General features: G+C 43.0%; 1 long non-coding RNA gene and 3 other non-coding genes across 4 annotated transcripts; all 4 read right to left on the bottom strand.

Annotated features, from left to right (window-relative positions):
- Positions 1-314: 314 nt before the first annotated feature.
- Positions 315-3,571, bottom strand: LOC118124320. The gene is made up of 6 exons (XR_004698714.2): positions 3,479-3,571; positions 3,226-3,260; positions 2,234-2,326; positions 1,292-1,384; positions 805-892; positions 315-610 (listed from the first exon to the last, which is right to left on the bottom strand). It is a non-coding gene; the product is annotated as an uncharacterized LOC118124320 (long non-coding RNA).
- On the bottom strand, positions 1,027-1,162 carry LOC118125323. The gene has a single exon (XR_004698823.2). It is a non-coding gene; the product is annotated as a small nucleolar RNA SNORA9 (small nucleolar RNA).
- Positions 1,784-1,919, bottom strand: LOC118125324. The gene has a single exon (XR_004698824.2). It is a non-coding gene; the product is annotated as a small nucleolar RNA SNORA9 (small nucleolar RNA).
- On the bottom strand, positions 2,511-2,646 carry LOC118125326. Its single transcript, XR_004698825.1, has one exon. It is a non-coding gene; the product is annotated as a small nucleolar RNA SNORA9 (small nucleolar RNA).
- Positions 3,572-16,922: the final 13,351 nt, after the last annotated feature.

Here is a 16,922-nt window from a genome sequence, read left to right as displayed (position 1 = left end):
TGAAATCCTCACAGTAGGAAACTGGATTCCCACGTTTATCATAGTTTCTCACAGGACGACGTCAGGGTGGAGATTATCCAACTGAAACTCAGTGGAAGCAGGACGATGACAGTAAATCCACAGGATGACTTCACAACACTTATAAGGATTGTTAACTTTAAAATTAATGCACATCGACAACTAACATCCACTACAAGCTTTGTGGAAAGTGTACGTGTTGTCTACGACCAAGAAATCCTGATAACATAATATTAAAGTTGTTCTATCGCCACAAACTATTGCTTTGATTTAAAAAAACAAGATACTGCAGCAAATGAGTTCAGATATTTTATTTCAGCAGAGTTTCACAAATTCTTTACGCAAAACAAAAAATAAATGCTCGAGCGACAAGGCAACAGTTGGTAAACCTTGTTTTTATTTATCTGTATATTCACTGGACACTTGGATCATTTCAAATAAGGTAAAATAAATCCTGCACAGATTTTAATTCAGTGATCGTAACATTTCTCTTTGTTCCACATTAGTTCTTCATGTGACATCATGTGTCTTAAAGAGAGAAGTCCACAGGATGACCAGCCGCAGCTCTGGATACTTCTGTGTTTCACTTCCTCTGTAGAAAATAGAACAGAAAAAGGTCAGTTATTTATAATCTTTGCTCATAAAATAGTTTGAGCTCTTAAATCTACAAAACAGTGGTCACATATTAAACTCTGCTGAAGAGACTGACAACAATATTTCTGTTTGACTTTTGTTACATCAGATCTTTAACTGAAAGTCACTAACAACATTTCACTCAGTACTGACCGTGTGTTTCCTGCACCTCAGAGTCCAGACAGCACCGACGATGCTGAGTCAAACATCTTCTGTAGAGAATCCAGAAGGTCCTGAAAACCTGAGGGAGCAAGAGAAGAGAAATTTACATTTCACAGGCTGCAAGTGGAGGAACATCTGACTGAAGCAGTTTGTTGTAATGAAGTCGCAGAGAAGTGGGACGATACGGATACTTTCCACAGTACAGAGTGGACAGTGTGTCTGAGGTTTACCTATAACCCTGCCATGAAGAAACACAGCAGGGCCTCAAACGGCCTCAAGTCTCTCTAGCAGACACAATAGGAAAGAACAGAGCCACTGCAGGCTGGGTCTCGCTGGAAAAGGTCTGCACAGGAGCTACTGGTTTACTTCAACACGAGGAGAGATGAGCAGCTAAAAACCTTGATTGTAGATCTGTGTGTATCCAATTTCTGATACTCTCTCACTGCTAATCATCTTGTCATTTTCACAAAACACAAACCTGGATTTTTCAGTTCAGTCAAACTCCGACATGAGGACCAGACGTCAGTCAGGAGTTCTGGGTAGAACACGGCCTGGTTTCATCTCTGCAGTTCTGTTAAAACAACAGTTTACTTTGTTTAGTCCAGACATTTTTATGTAGTTAAACTAAAAAGTCACAGTTTGTATTATGTGCCATTCAGGAAGTTTATCACACAAGCTGAAGGTTTGTTCACAAACAGAATCCGTTTATAGAGATTAGATTTTAGAATCCTCCCAGATTAATTATCATTTGTGCAACTTTCTTAAAAGAAAGCACAAGATACTTATTCATTTATAAACACAGATTGAAATGCAAATCAATATCAAAAGCTTCTTCTATACATTTTTAAACTTGTTTTAGCAAAAATCCTTTCATGGCACAATTAACCTTTTACGGTTTGATGATGTTTTCAATCAAACACTAAGCAGACTCCTCATTTGAGTCATAATAATGAATTTGACAGAGTGGACAGTGTGTCTGAGGTTTACCTATAACCCTGCCATGAAGAAACACAGCAGGGCCTCAAACAGCCTCATGTCTCTCTAGCAGACACAATAGGAAAGAACAGAGCCACTGCAGGCTGGGTCTCGCTGGAAAAGGTCTGCACAGGAGCTACTGGTTTACTTCAACACGTGGAGAGATGAGCAGCTAAAAACCCTGATTGTAGATCTGTTCATGTGTACAATTTCAGAACTGCTCTCAGCTGTTAAATGTGTACATTATGGCGGTAGTTGACAGAAAGTAGTTCCTTTACTGTTAAAGCCGTTTACCCCATTTCCAATATGTGTCATTTTCAAATGTTGTATTGAGGGAGGGTCATGGCAAAGTAAAAATAGGATAATTACGAATAATACGCAAACCAACAACTTTCAACCGACAAGAATTATTCTCATAAAATTCTGTCTTTAGAAAAACACAAACCTGGATTTTTCAGTTCAGCCAAACTCCGACATGAGGACCAGACGTCAGTCAGGAGATCTGGGTAGAACACGGCCTGGCTTCATTTCTGCACTTCTGTTAAAACAACATTTTACTTTGTTTAGTCCAGATATATTTATGAAGTTAAATTAAAAAGTCAGTTTGTTATATGTACCATTCAGGAAGTTTATAAAACAAGCTGAAGGTCTCTTCACAAACAGAATCTGTTTATAGAGACCAGATTTTAAAATCCTCCCAAGATTATTTGACAGAGTGGACAGTGTGTCTGAGGTATACCTATAACCCTGCCATGAAGAAACACAGCAGGGCCTCAAACGGCCTCAAGTCTCTCTAGCAGACACAATAGGAAAGAACAGAGCCACTGCAGGCTGGGTCTCGCTGGAAAAGGTCTGCACGGTTTAACACAAAACTACTGAACTACACAAAAACCTGCAGGAAGTGAACAATTATCAATAAACTACAGAGAAATGGACAAAACTCCCAAACTAAAAATGTGCACATCAGTCACACATTTATGTCTGATACTACTACACAGAATATATTTAGTTTACAATGTACATACTTATATTGTAAAAAGTTATTTAGGAGCAGAACATGACAAACAAATAATTTTATAAATCAGATTGAGTTGAATTGTGATTTATACCTCATCACTATGTTTACACAATGCATAAGCAACTTATCAGAATTGATGAGGATCAAATTGATGGGAGTTGTTTTCCTAATTTGCACGTGTTGAGCTCTCTAGGCCACCGTACACCAGGATGTGTAAAGTTTACAACCCTTTACCTCTAAGGTGGAAAGTTGTGGATCTTGAAACTCAGATAAAAGTCTAAGATATAACCTGGACTTTGATTTAATCCGAGTTAACAGACAGATTATTTTAAACTTTAGGAGATTATTCCTCCTCCATGTATTTATTGCTGGTTATTACAGTAACATGAGAAATAAGATGGAGGTAAACCCAGTCTCACCTTTTCATCATTAAAACAGATTCATTGTCTTCAGTCTGTAAAAACAACAAACAAGAGAAATAAACAGTTAGAAACAAATCCACCATGTTTGACACCGAGGCCACGTTTCAACTCTAAAACACTTAAAAAACACTTTCACGCAACAAAAATCCTCCATCACGATAAAACACTTTCCTCCTGCAACATTTAAGAGAATCAGAAACTTTATCAGCTTTAAACTAAAGTTAGATGGAAGAAGATTCACGAGACGAACCTCAACGATCAGCTGCTCCCGGGGAAAGTGGAGCACCGGCCCGGATGTGACGTAGTTAACCACATACGTCTGCAATACCGGAAGCTGCAGTTTTTAGGACCCTGTGGTTTTAGCGACACTGCCACCTAGTGTGAGTCAATTATAGCCTTTATGGTAAATGTTATTTTTTGTCCTTCACTTTGAATAAATAAATAAATAAGAGAATTTACATTTAAACATGACACATTTTTATACACATTAATAGTTTTTACTGCTTTTGGTTTTGTGAGGTAGAAATTGTTCATGTGTATTGAACCGTTTCCATCATCGGCACAAAGACCATATTTAATTTCCATCACACAAACCAAAACATCTTTATTAAACATGGGCCTGAGGAATGTGGTCCTGAAGCTGCAGCCTCTGGTACTGCAGGGACACAAGCTGCCCAGCAGGGGGCAGTAACGAATCAACAATGGCTGCCAGACGCTTGACCTGGATTTTGTGTCTTCTGTTGGAAATGAGATGTTTTGGTTTGAAGTCCTTTTTTATAAATGAACAGACAAGTGGCATGAAAATAAATGAAGGTAATAAAATGGTTTAAAACTGATACAGGGACAAACAATCAGCCGTTACAACACTGTCCAATACAGACACTACAACTTTCTTTACAAGAGAACAAAGAATTAGGGGTTTAATAGAGAAAGGGCAAAATACTGGGAGACAAAGGACATAAACTATAATACATCCAATTATAAAATTAAGAAAATGCCAAAGATAATATGTTGGTTTCTTTGCAGGCACCGTTTATGAAGAGTTATAATGTATTTTACTACTGACATAGTACAAATACATCTTCACCTTTAGCGTGACACACAACATCAAGTACTTAAACTCAGAACACTGAAAAACTACTTCATTTCCCCACATTGCAGCTTAATATTAAGTAAATACTGATTATTTATTATTTTGTTGGGAGAAGTCACTGCAATTTTCAAACATTTTGTGACAGGTTTTATGAAGCAAATGTATTTTTTTCTGAATGGAAGCCTAATAAAGCATTTTTGAATAAAAGAAAAAAAACAATGCATAGTTTGAAAACTGCTTTGTAGCCACCGCCACAGAAGATGTTTTATGTAGGACGGCTTTCATAACCCAGTGGACAGCCGTTGCTCGTGGGCGTGGGCAGCTCTGGAGCGTCCACGAGGAGGACGCTCGTGGTCGGTGACTCAGACTGAATCCCCGTACAACAATACCAACCATACACCAGCACTGTTCAGCTTTGTTTCCCTGAAGTGACGCTGGCCTCTCGCCCGGCTGACACCGTTCGGCATCCAGATGAAAATCTGTGTTTGGACAAAAACATGAGCTGTTGTTGATCCTCCTCTGTTTTCTGTATGAAAACAGAGTCTTACAGGAAGTTGTGTAAAATCAAGAGCCCAGAGGAGGACGTCAGCGTCACTGCTCTGTTGAAGCTGTAAATATAAGAAAAACTTGATTATCAAAGTCTTAACCGAACAAAATACCATATCAATGGAGCATAATTTAATAATCCTACTTCAATACCAATCACAGGCAGAACAGCTCATATCTGGCAAAGCTTGAAATGATTTACCAGGCTTGAACAATCAGATAATCACATTTCAGCCTCTGGCCAGAGATCTTAAAATAGCTCAGTGACCACGATCACAAAATCGACTTTTACATTCATATTGGAAATGACTCTGCAATACGACAAAGATGAAGCGTCACCGAGGGTCAAAGCCTTTATGTTTATGGGGGGGGGATTTGTTTTGTGTTTTTTAGAAACCGAGATGAAGGCCTGAGGAATCAGTCAAATGTTTAATAAATACCTTTTCTCGCAAGAAACAATGATCCAGATCCACACCATGTTTTCTATTTTATTTTTGCAGCTCCCCACCACATGTATTTTCTTCCTATGCTTATTTACATTCTCATACAGTTTAATGTAAATCAATAACAGTCAAATAAAGACATTTTGAATCGTATTCAAGCTGAATGACTGTAACTCAAACTGAATCTAACTCCAGAGGATTGGCCGGATAAGAGAAAAGACGCTCTATGTAAATCCTGCAGCACCACATACATGCAGAGGGTTTGTTTCTGTAAAACTACAGACTAAAGTGTCAGTTATGTAAGTGGCATTATTCACATGCAGAGCCGGCATGTGAATAATGCCTTTGTGTGCGTGTGCTGCCTCCGGCTGTCAGCTGACCACCGACTCTGAGCTGTGAGGAGATGCCACCTTGTCATCGAGCTCAGACAATAAACATTCATGACCAATAAATCATTAGAGTCTTTAAATCCTGACCCTGAGGTCACATCGGCCAAGACCCCCATGTGTCCGACTAAACTTTGGTCCATTGGTCGGGACCATAATCTGAGATCTGGACCAAACAAGGTGGGTGTGAAACTGCCCTGAGACATGTATTTGTTTGGGTTTAAATCAATTCAGGAGGCAGATTTGTTTAAGAAAGAGTTGTTTGAGTTGGAGTGACGGAGCCCACAGTTTGGTTTGGATGCAGCATCAGTGGGTGAGACACTGAGGTGCAGCTCGGTCTCCAGCTGGTTCAGCATCTCCCAGCCGCTCTCACGACCCCACGCAGTGACCTGAGGGGCTTTGTGAAGGCTGCGGTTTGAGGCTGGACTCAGGGCTTCGGGGTTAATGAGCACATAATCCTTTTCACCTGATGCCTGTTTGCCAAAATGACATGAAATTCTTCACTCCTCGTGCTCGACAGGGAGGCGGAGTGGAGCCGTGATGGAATCAGGGCCTCGTCTTGTATCTGTTGCAGCTTGATCGTCACTTATTGGTAACGTTCAAGAGATTCAGTCAAATCCCAAAGTCTCAGCAGCTTAGATGATGATGTATCAATGTTGAGTGTGTAGCTTGTTGTGCTGCCCCCAAATTATTAGAATCTGTTAATGCAGCTTTAAGTGGAAATTAAAACCCAAGTCAAGATGTCTTTAGGGTTAGGTACTTTTCTCCAGATTTTGAGAATAAAGTCATAATATTAGAAGAAAAAAGTCACTTAAATATATGAGGAATAAAGTCTTTGTGGAGGGAAGAAATGTTTGGTAGTGGTCGACTGTGAGGTTATCGTTAGTTCTGCATGATAGTCAAAGGGTTTGTATTTTCTTAACAAACAACTTTAACAACATTATGTTTTTTCTCATTAAGTACGACTTAATTCAACTTAATTCAACATTATTCTTAAATCTTGGTATCATTTGTCTTCATAATACTCCGTCGTACATTAGAAAACTTTGGGTGAGCCACTAAAATATAAAATAAGGAACATTTGCTTGTGTGAGTTAAAAGTCAAACTACTTTGCGGAACATTAACCTCAAATGACCAACAGAAGGTCCCAGAGTTGGCTCAACAATCCCCTTAAATTCAATCAAAAAAAGGTCCCTATCCAGCAATGGTACAGAAAGTTGTGTTCCGGTCTCTTGGAAAACCTGGACATGGGGACAAAGTGCATACCAATTCATTTATGTGTGAGGTTGTAATTCAGGAGATGGATCACCCACTAAGAAGTTGTCCAGGACTCTGCAGACTGAGTCAGCCTCTTAACGCCGAGGACTCGAAGCTGGATGTTCCCTCCGAACTCTGACTCAGCATCTCAGCTGTTTTTGCTCTCCTGCCCCTCCTCGTCCTCCCGTGTGCCCCCAAACACCCCCCCCCATACACCACATCCATGCCCCGGTTCCTCCAGCCAACCAGCTCTTCCCATCTCTTTTTCTCTCAACGGCACCATTTCAGGCTTAAATCCCGGTTATTTAAGGACACCAGATCCGTGTCTAATAGCCTTATCACATGACACGGTGTCCCAGCTCCGGCACATACTCTCCATCAAGCTCACCTCCCGGCATCATATCAGCCCGTTTGCTCTGGTAAACCTACAACACGACAGAATGCCACGCAGCCACGCAGCCGGTGTCCGTTTAGTTGGAGTCAGGGAGCTTAAGTGCCCTTATCTCAGAGTAACGTGTCCTGCAAGTGAGACCTTGTGCAGCATTACTCAGCAGGACGCCTCACGCTGGCCTCTGCACGCTGTGATGGGATTTCACAACCTACAGTGCTGGGAAGAGTGGTTACTCACGCGTGTTTACAGTACAAGCAGATCAAAAATGCTTTGTTCCTGTGCTCGCGACGCAGTGACATGTTCTGTACAAAAGATGTTTGACAAAATGAAGCAATAACTGGGTGATAAGAGTGTTTTTATGATCTGCACCTGACCCGATCAAACATATTTCACAATGTGTGAACAGATCTCCTCTAAAAAAGGAGGTGATTGAACTTTTGTTATCACGTTTTACTGCTGTTCTGGTTTCCCTGTGAAATCCAGACAATCACAATGACAGGGACACACATCAAGTATTTACAATGAGCCACAACGGAGGTCATCACGTTTTGTTTTTTTCCGCTGTTGTTGTCGTCACAATCAGGGAACATGGGGTGAAAGTGACCGATGGAAAAACACTCAGAAACTGGAGAAGAGCTTTTTCACTTCACTTAATGAATCCACTCCACGTGAAGCTTTATTCGCCTTTTAGCCGGGACAGCAGCGCGGCTCCAGGGAGAGTTTTCATTAATGGAGCGGAAAGACGAATGAATACAAGGATCACAGTCTCAGTTTGTTCATACCTCCGCCCCCGGGGGGGGTCTCCTTATGAAATCACATTTAAATTCACAAGATCCAGATTTGCACCAATTTTCACACGCTGTTTCCCCTCGGGCAAATTTCCCAAACATGTCAAATGGTGAAACCCTGGAGTTTTAAATGACAACATGATGTGTGGAGCTGATTGAAATGTTAGAACAATGAGTCACTTTGCTTCCTGTCCTCACTGATTTTAAGAAGGGACTGCAGAATCATGTTTGTACTCTTATGTCACACTGGCTGCTTCCTTCTCCTCTTGTAATCCAGCCGGTCTGGTGGTTTTAACTCGCGGGGAGGGAGAGGCCACTGGTGCTCCAGGAAGCCTTTAACTTAAATGTGGTTTACACCTTCGAACATTCCTCTTTTTTTATTTTTAGTCCCATTTTGCTCACGTGCCCGTCGTCGGCGAATACTGTTGAGAAACACGGGAGCGGATCTGAAGCCTGATCTGACTGCTGCAGTGATTAGGACGCCATCAGACAGGCTGTAATTGTGAAGTAGATGTGAGGAGGCAGACAGAGGCGGGGGGCTGAGCTCAAGCAGCTTGACAGCAGGCCAGGTTCGAGGGAGGAGGCCCAGATCGGAACATGCTGATCCGCCTGTCGCAGCTCATAATTGGTCGTCTGTTTCCTACCTGTGGGAGTCGTTCAAGCCGAACCCTCCCTGTCGCTGCGTCTCCTGCCGGGAGTCGCGTTAGCCATGGTTTAATGGTGCCCACGCAGGAGCAGTTTTCTACACAGGGGCTCCCCCCCGGTAAAATCCATTATCAGGGGCTCGCGGGGACATTTCTTTCCTCTGATAGATTTAATCCTTTAACACATGTTGTAGGGACAGACGGAGGGACGGGGGGGAACTCTGGAAAGTGCTCCACAAGTCTGAATGCATCAATGACTTTATCAGATTATCTTACTTAACATTTCCCTCACTCACAGAAAAATGTCCTGATTACCGGAACACTGTGGGTCCTGTTCTTACTGTAAGTGAGCTGCTGAAGTTACTGCTGGCGTTGCTGGTAGGATGCCACTGGATCCACTGGTTGTGCACGTAGAAATGAAAATGGACCATGCAGTTCACGAGCTCGACCAATCGTGAGACAGTCTCGGCTGCCAATCATGGCGTTTCACCTCAATTTTTCACAGCATCGAATAACGAATCAAAACCAAACTTTAAAATGAACATTTGAACTAACATCAGTGGGATATGGAGTCTGTTGTCGTGGCTAGTTTCATACGTGGAAAAAGTGTAAGGTACATAACCACATTTTATCAGGAAGGGATTTAGTTTTACAACTTCCTTCCCTGCAGCCTGTTAAGTTGCGTATTATTGAGTCACTTCAGTCGTCTGGTAAAAACCAAACAAGGCCTCTGACTGTTGAACTCACCATCAATCCTCTGTTTTTCAACGTGACTCAATCCCATTAACCTGTTAGATGAGGCGCAGGTTATTCTCGACGTGTTGGCAAAGGCCCAAAGCAGCGTGAGACGCGGCCAGGTGAGCTCGTCGCCATGGTAACATGTTGTCGTGGGGAACTGACGTTTTGTGGCCTCCCTCCTGCTGATGCTGATATTCTGGCTGCATCAATGGAAAGGAACCTCTGAACTCAACCATAACAACTCTGAATTATTCCAGTTTTATTCTGGTATTATTCCCAAAGCTCATGACTAATGGACACATAGATCGACTGATAAATCCAAAGCTTTGTCTTGTGGCTCAGTGCCTTTCATCACATGTCTCCCATTTTGTAGATTTAATGTTTAAAACTGCTCTGTAGATTCATCCACCACAGATTGGTGAGCTCCACGGTCACACAGTCCGGCTCAGAGAGGCTGCGGCAGGTTCCCGCACCAGCAGGCTCAGTGATTAAAGCTCTCATTGAGAAAAGAGGGGCGAGGCAGCAGGGATCTGTCTTTAAGTCTATTATCTGTCGCCCAAATCCCACAGGATCCTCTGCTAGTCCGAGCTCAACTGTATCCGCCGTCGTCACCCAACCAACTCCCCCCACATCAGGAGACGGGCAAAGTCCCACAGGTGAAGGGGGTGTGATGCATTTAAAAGGCGACGGAAACAAAACGTCCCATTACCTTGAATAAAATTGGGGATTTCTCTGCAAATACAGTTGTATTCACAAAACTGAAGCATGATAAAACACAATCGCTCCAGTTTTCACACAGTCATTTTAAGCATTCAAACAAACAACAGCTGCAAATGAACTGAATGTTTTCTGAAGTGTCTAATAGAGCGTTTTGGTGTCTGAACTGTAAATTGACAGTAAGCTGTGTGACTTTATGCTGCGTTACGGGCAGAAAACAGCAGAGAGCACAGATTCAAAAACAAGCTGCTGTCTCTTAGTGACCTGTGTTCAGCAGGAGTCCGTCAGAAACAGAGGAGCAAAAAAATGGAACAGCGAACACCAGATGTCTGAAGCCGTTCTGGGCGGCGAGCTGCTATAATTAGCCAGACACACTTGAGTCCGAGCCAAGTAAAAAAAGCATATCTGCAGGAGGCGAGCTCCAAGTCATCCCCGGTGCTGCTGGGAACCGCTCGGCTCACGTTTGAAGTCTCTACGGGAAACGTCAGTGACATTAAAACACACACTGGCCCCCGAGGGGAACCCGCACAGGCCCGGAAATCTCGATTCCATTAAGCTTTTTCTGTGCCGCGAAGAGATCGGCTTAAAATTCTGCCGCATCAGTACAGACTGTGTCGGTTTGCTGAGAACAGTCAGTACGAATCAGAGCTGTAATCTCTTAAAGTTTGGTGCGTCTGGGTCTTCCCCCCAGCTTGTTTGTGTGTCCCTGCTGTTGTTGGCGAACAGGCAGCATTTCAGGACAGATTCAGCACAGTTTGTTTGTTTGGCTGTTTACAGACATAAAACTGGAAAGACAAACAAAAATCACAAAAAGTCTGAGTAAAGCACGAGTCCTTCACTGTGGTCCAGTGGCTGAAACATGGTCGTCACACAAGGAACGTGTCTTATCTCATGTGAGCCTGATAGACGCAGGTGCTGAGATACAGGGAGGAGGGAAAACACCAAGTGGGCATCTTGTGTTGTGAGACCAAACTGGACACTGAACCATAACTGAAACACAACTAATCTACAGTGACTCTCAGTAGAACATAGAAAAGTCTCATAGCTACGACCACATCAGTTTCTCAGATACACAATGGGGGTTTCTTTCCATACAATGGCAAAAAAAAAAGCCTATAACCCTTTAAGACACCACATTTAAATCCATTAGATCCAGATTTTTGTTTGGATCTGTACTCTCTCATAAACATCAGTCCCCTGAACATGTCCGATTCTTTTATTTAGAGATGAATGATTCTCTGAGAAGTCAATGAAAATGTTGAAAAATGCGCAGATCACAATGTTAAAGAAAGTGGAAAATAATCATATTCATCGGTTAAGCCGAGCGTAACTCTGCTAACTAGCAAATAAACAAATGCAGGCGAGATCATAAGCTCCTCGGTGGTGGTGCATCGAGAAGAAGTGGTCGATCGCCAACCGAGCCAAACGTGTCCCATCATGCATTGCACTGGTGCTAATTGAAAGAAAAGCGACTGACAAGACGAGAGGAGAAACTGTGTGATGTTGAAACAGGATTGAGCTTCGTATGAATTAAAAGTCTCAGATGTGACCTTGATTGAAAAGAGCATTTATTCATGTGGGGAAATGAGTGTATATAAAGATGGACGACCACCTCCTCCATGTTACGAGATGGGACACAGAACACAGAGTTCTTCAGTTAATTACGTAGGTAGCCTTAAGTCTGTCTCAAGGAGAAGCTGTGAAGCCGCCCGTCCCTAATGGCTGTTGTTATAGCAACACAGGTCTTGCAGGTATGAGCCTCTGGGACTCAGCAGACATAACACAGGGGCCCTGCAGCTCTGGGATTGATTCTCTTCCCTCTGGAAAGTCTTGCACAAAATATGCAACGTGACTTAGGAAAACGTGGCTTTATGTTTACGGTTTGATACCCAGTGGGAATCCTCACGCAATGTGCGGATAGGTGGTCCGGTCCCATGAAGAATATCCCTACTGGGGAATGTTTTACACGGGGGCCTGCCAGAGTGATGACCTTCAGAGTCAGGTGGCTCCACACAGTGTTAACTTGTATCGCTCATCTCTTTTATCCTCGACGCGTTGACCTTCAACAAATGTTTCCGTGTGAGAACGTTTGTTTCCTCAAACTTTGTCCGTCACGAGTTAACGCGCTCACACGGTTTCCATCACAAGCCTCAGCTCTCCTGTCGTCTGTAACTCAATGCAGTCTCTCATTCAACCTTTATTTGATCCGTCTCCCTGTGGTAAATCAAGATTTTCTGCAGCAGTTGCCATTAGAGCTTGAAATCTTTCTGATTATAGCAAATAAAAACACAGCAGCAGGGAGCTGTCCTTATGTTGTCGCACACCGTTACAGAATATCTGAACCAAACTTGACCCCCTGGACTCGTTAGGGTCAGAGGTTCAATGACCGTTGTTGACCGGTGCGTTAATTAGCTGGAGTCTTGTTGTCCAAGTGAAGTAGCCTGAAATAATATAATAATAATGGCAGAGAATATTCAAAATAATAAAGACCAGTTTTATTTCTGTGTAATATCAGTTTGATGCATCTCTAGTCAAAGCTATTTTCCATTTCCTATCTGTGACGAACTGTAATCAAATGTAATGTAATTAAACACACACACACACAGAGAATAAACCATCTTGCTCTTCCTGTCAGACCCCGGCACCCCCCTCCATCCATTCATCCATTAACTCATTCATGAAATCAGATTACGTGAGCGTGCAGCCTATGAAATCCCTCTGTGCACGATCCTCAGTGTGCGTCCTTTCTTTTTTTCCTGAATGATGGTTTTTGTCTCCAGATTATTGTGCAGAATCACGGAGCTGAGGCTCAGATAATCCCAATTACGCACACAGAGGATGTATAATCCCACCGGCACCGGCTGCCAGATGAAGGCAGGAGCAGAGGATCCGCCCCAGAGCTGACATCTACTCCTCTACCTCAGATATAAAGTGTTTAACTCTCTAACGACAGAAACAAAATGTGCAGTGACACATTTAACTGTTTTTCGTGAATGCTGCCTCACAGCCAATCATCAGTTCTATTAACTTCAGTGTTTCTGTGCAACATAGTGACAAAGAAAGTGATGTTATCAAAGGACTTTCAAATAAAGTTGGTCTTATCTCATTTAATCCTGATTATTCCATTTAATGACAACAATATGACGTTGCAGGAGTCGTCTTTCAAAGGTCAAAGGTCAAAGGTCTCCTCCGACCATCACGTCGTCAGGCCTCCACATCTCAGCTGTCAAACCCTAAAATAACATCATGTAAATAAAGCAGCGTGAGTTTTATAAAACACGTCATGTGAAACTACACAGAGTTTTTCCTTTCTGACATCCTGCTACGGTTCTGTAAGTTTCCGTCCTTCTTCGTGCTCCCATGCGTCTGTGTTAGAGTAAATAAAGCAAATAAAGGTTACAGGCCGAGCGGCTGTAGATTAAACCCAGAATTATGTAACTCATCGGGTATTAGTCTAATTCCACTCATGTGGCTCTGCACAGGAATGCACTGGTTTTATGGTTCTCATGAGCAGAAAATATATGTGTGTGTGTGTGTGTGTGTGTGTGTGTGTGTGTCTGTGTTGTTATAGACAGAGTGGAGAAAAAGAGCAGGATAAAGTGAGGTCAGGAATGCCGGTGACTGTACGTCTCCTATGTCTCGGCCTGTGTCATATGATTCTGTAACATCAGGAGACGGTTGGCCGTCTGCACCGGTGCTCTGTTCCCATGACTGAGCTCAGAGCTCCTCCGCTCTCATGACTGAACCGTTCAGACGCCTCCTGCCGTCACGTGGGCCGGGATCGCTCACCCGTGTGTTGGACTCAATACTTCAGGAGAGACTTTTTCTCCTGAAGCTTCACCGGGTCTGACTTTGATCCTGTCACAGAAACCATGTGGTGGAGGAAGGACTCAAACATTTGACTCAAGTAAAAATAATGAGACAAAAATGTACTCAAGTAAAAGTACCGAATTAACTGTTTTACTTGTATTCTTAAAGTATTAAAAGTACTTTTGGATAAAAGCATCAGCTAAATGAAATGAAATGTAATGTAATGTAATGAGTAGCCTGTTGCCTCATGCAATGCTCTTCATCATGGTGTTGTAATTGTGTAGTTGTAATGACATTGCATTAGGGAATAAGATCCACTCGGCAAGTACTTACCTACTTTTACACAAGTAGAAAAGTTGATGTGATACTTTTACTTACACTCGAGAACACTTTTGTGTTTTTATTTGTACTTTTACTTTGGCAAAAAGAGTGGAAGAAAATCTGAGCAAGATTCCAAAGCCTCAGTAATTTGCTCTTTATAAAAACTCTTTATAATATTACTATAACTACTATAAGTCTCTCTCGTATTTCTCCGAGGTTTTAAATTAGTGTCCTGCACTTTCACTCAACACCTAAAGCAACAAATGTATAAGTTACATGTAACGAATGTCATCACCTACACATGAAAATGATTTGTTGCTTGTCTGTGAACATGAAACTCAGACTTACAGTCTAACGACAGTCTGATCTACAGCTCCAACTGTTCCAGTTATTGTTATTTCACACACACGTCCTCACAGACTCAGTGATAATGAAATATGTTTACACTCTGAATGTGTTGCTCTGCAGCGTTCTGTGCCCAGACTGTGGCATTTCACACCGTTGGCATCGCCGGAGAATTTGTAGCCCGTGGAAGTGGAGCTATGTTTGGAGTCTCCTTGGATGTAGGACAGTCACACGAGCCTAAATCATCTTCCTCTCCGGTGCAGTGCGACACCAGGACGTGCAGCAGTGAGCTACAGGCTCTCACTCTCAACACCAGTGGATATTAGGTGTCTGTTTGCAGGGGGAGGTTTTTCTAAGCCTGTTAAAGATGTGAGCTGCTCTTTTATCCTGCACAAAGCAAACATCAAAGGCTGCGAGGAGCGCCGGGCCGCGGCCGGAGCTGCAGCGTTTGATCTGGTGAAGTGAAGCAGCTGCTTCGACTGGAGCCACAAGCAGGAGGAGAAGCCCATCGCGTCTCCTCTTCCTTCACGGGTTGAATTTAAAAAAAACGCTGCTATCATCAGGGTCAGGGAGGCCGGAGAGGATGGAAGGAAGATGAGCACTTTTAGAAGTGCATTAAAGTTGTAGGACAGAAGTAAGAGTGTGACTGAGATTTATATGGAGGTTTTCTCTCTGCACAGAATGATTCATTGGCTGCAGGACTGCTTTAAGTGAAGTTTGGGATTTCAGGTAAAAGTGCAAAGCCCACACTTTATCAAGCTCCATAAATTATTCTCTGGGAAAATGGTGGAAATGCTGAAAAATGCCCCGTCTCGCTGTGTTAAAGAAAGTGATGAAACAGTTCCTGGATTCGTCCCCTGAACGAGATCCATACCAAAGTGTATGGATTCTTCATTGAGCCACAACCCTTCACTTTCTACGAATACATTTCTTAAAGGTTTGATGAATGCCGGCGAGAAGCAGACACGCGTGATGGAGCATTCCGCTGCAGAGCAACATGTTCTGCCTGCGTGTGGACACTCTGTGCTGCGTGTCCACAAACAGGACATTTGATAGGACCACGATAAATTCAGTGCAGAGTCGTTCATCCAGCTCGGGTCAGGCCTGCAGAGGGACTCAGGCTGGTCGGGCATATGTTTAAGAGGATCACGCCTGTGCTGTGATGCCGGCCTGACTTTGTTTGACTTGTAAAGTTCAAAAACAGTTCAGCAGTAACTGAGTTATTTTAGTTTCACACGCTCTGCTTTGTGTGTGCGGCAGCGTCACAGGCAGCTGGGCGAGGCGGGCGATCGACTGCATTGTTGCGGCAAAGTGACGGAACAGGGCTATTTATAAATGTCATTGACAGGCCATGATCCCTGAGGCAGCCAAACATTGGGTTGTCATAACTATCTTCAAAATCTTTTTTTACGTGAGGCTGCATCCGTACTTCTACGATCTATTTTGGTTCCGCAGAAGTTTTAATCCCTGTGGATACGCACATCACACGACCACTTGTGTCCACTGGGTGTGCACGTGAACACAGGACTGTCTCCTTCAAATGTTGTATGATTGTAAAATGCAGAATTAAACTGCACAACAGCTGAGGCTAATGCCGGAGGAGGGTGCAAATCAGCGAAAGCTACGTCATGACTGAAAAGACTCCATCAGTCTACGTCATCGTTTCCAAACATCGATGTTTCTGCCCTAAAACGCAGCGTTCACAAACTTCTCCGTTACAGCGGCTCTAAAACTCTGGAGTCGTGTGAAGTTGGTGCATTTTCAAACCAAAACATAGAAGTGAAGGTCAAACTTGAGCATTTTGGCTTCAAAATAAAACCACTTGCACTTGCTGTAGTTAATCTGGTGTCAAGCACCAGGTGAGGGCCACAGGTTTTCTTCCTCTTAAAGGTGCATCACTGTTTTCTTGATTATAAAAACACATAGTGCATGTGACCTACTTCCACCTGTGTCTATAAAGCAAGACGAGAAGAAAGCCGCTCTCTCCCCGGGAGGAAGGCTCGCAGTGGAAAATTCCTCCTTCAGTGGCCAAACAAACAGCGTGGGGCCGAGAAGACGCCCGGACAAACCTGGTATTGTTCAGAGGAGTCACTGGCTGATTGGAGGAATCCCCGGAGACAGAGGGAGCTGCAAAGGCCCCTGAGTATCGGGATTCCTCCGAGTTAATAGAGAAGAAACAACATTTGAATCCGAACGATTATTAAAAAAGTCTGT

This window comes from Hippoglossus stenolepis, chromosome 17 (assembly GCF_022539355.2).
Source record: "Hippoglossus stenolepis isolate QCI-W04-F060 chromosome 17, HSTE1.2, whole genome shotgun sequence".
NCBI lineage: Eukaryota > Metazoa > Chordata > Actinopteri > Pleuronectiformes > Pleuronectidae > Hippoglossus > Hippoglossus stenolepis.
Note: the sequence above shows the minus strand (reverse complement) of the source record. Positions and strands in the feature narration are given on the sequence as shown.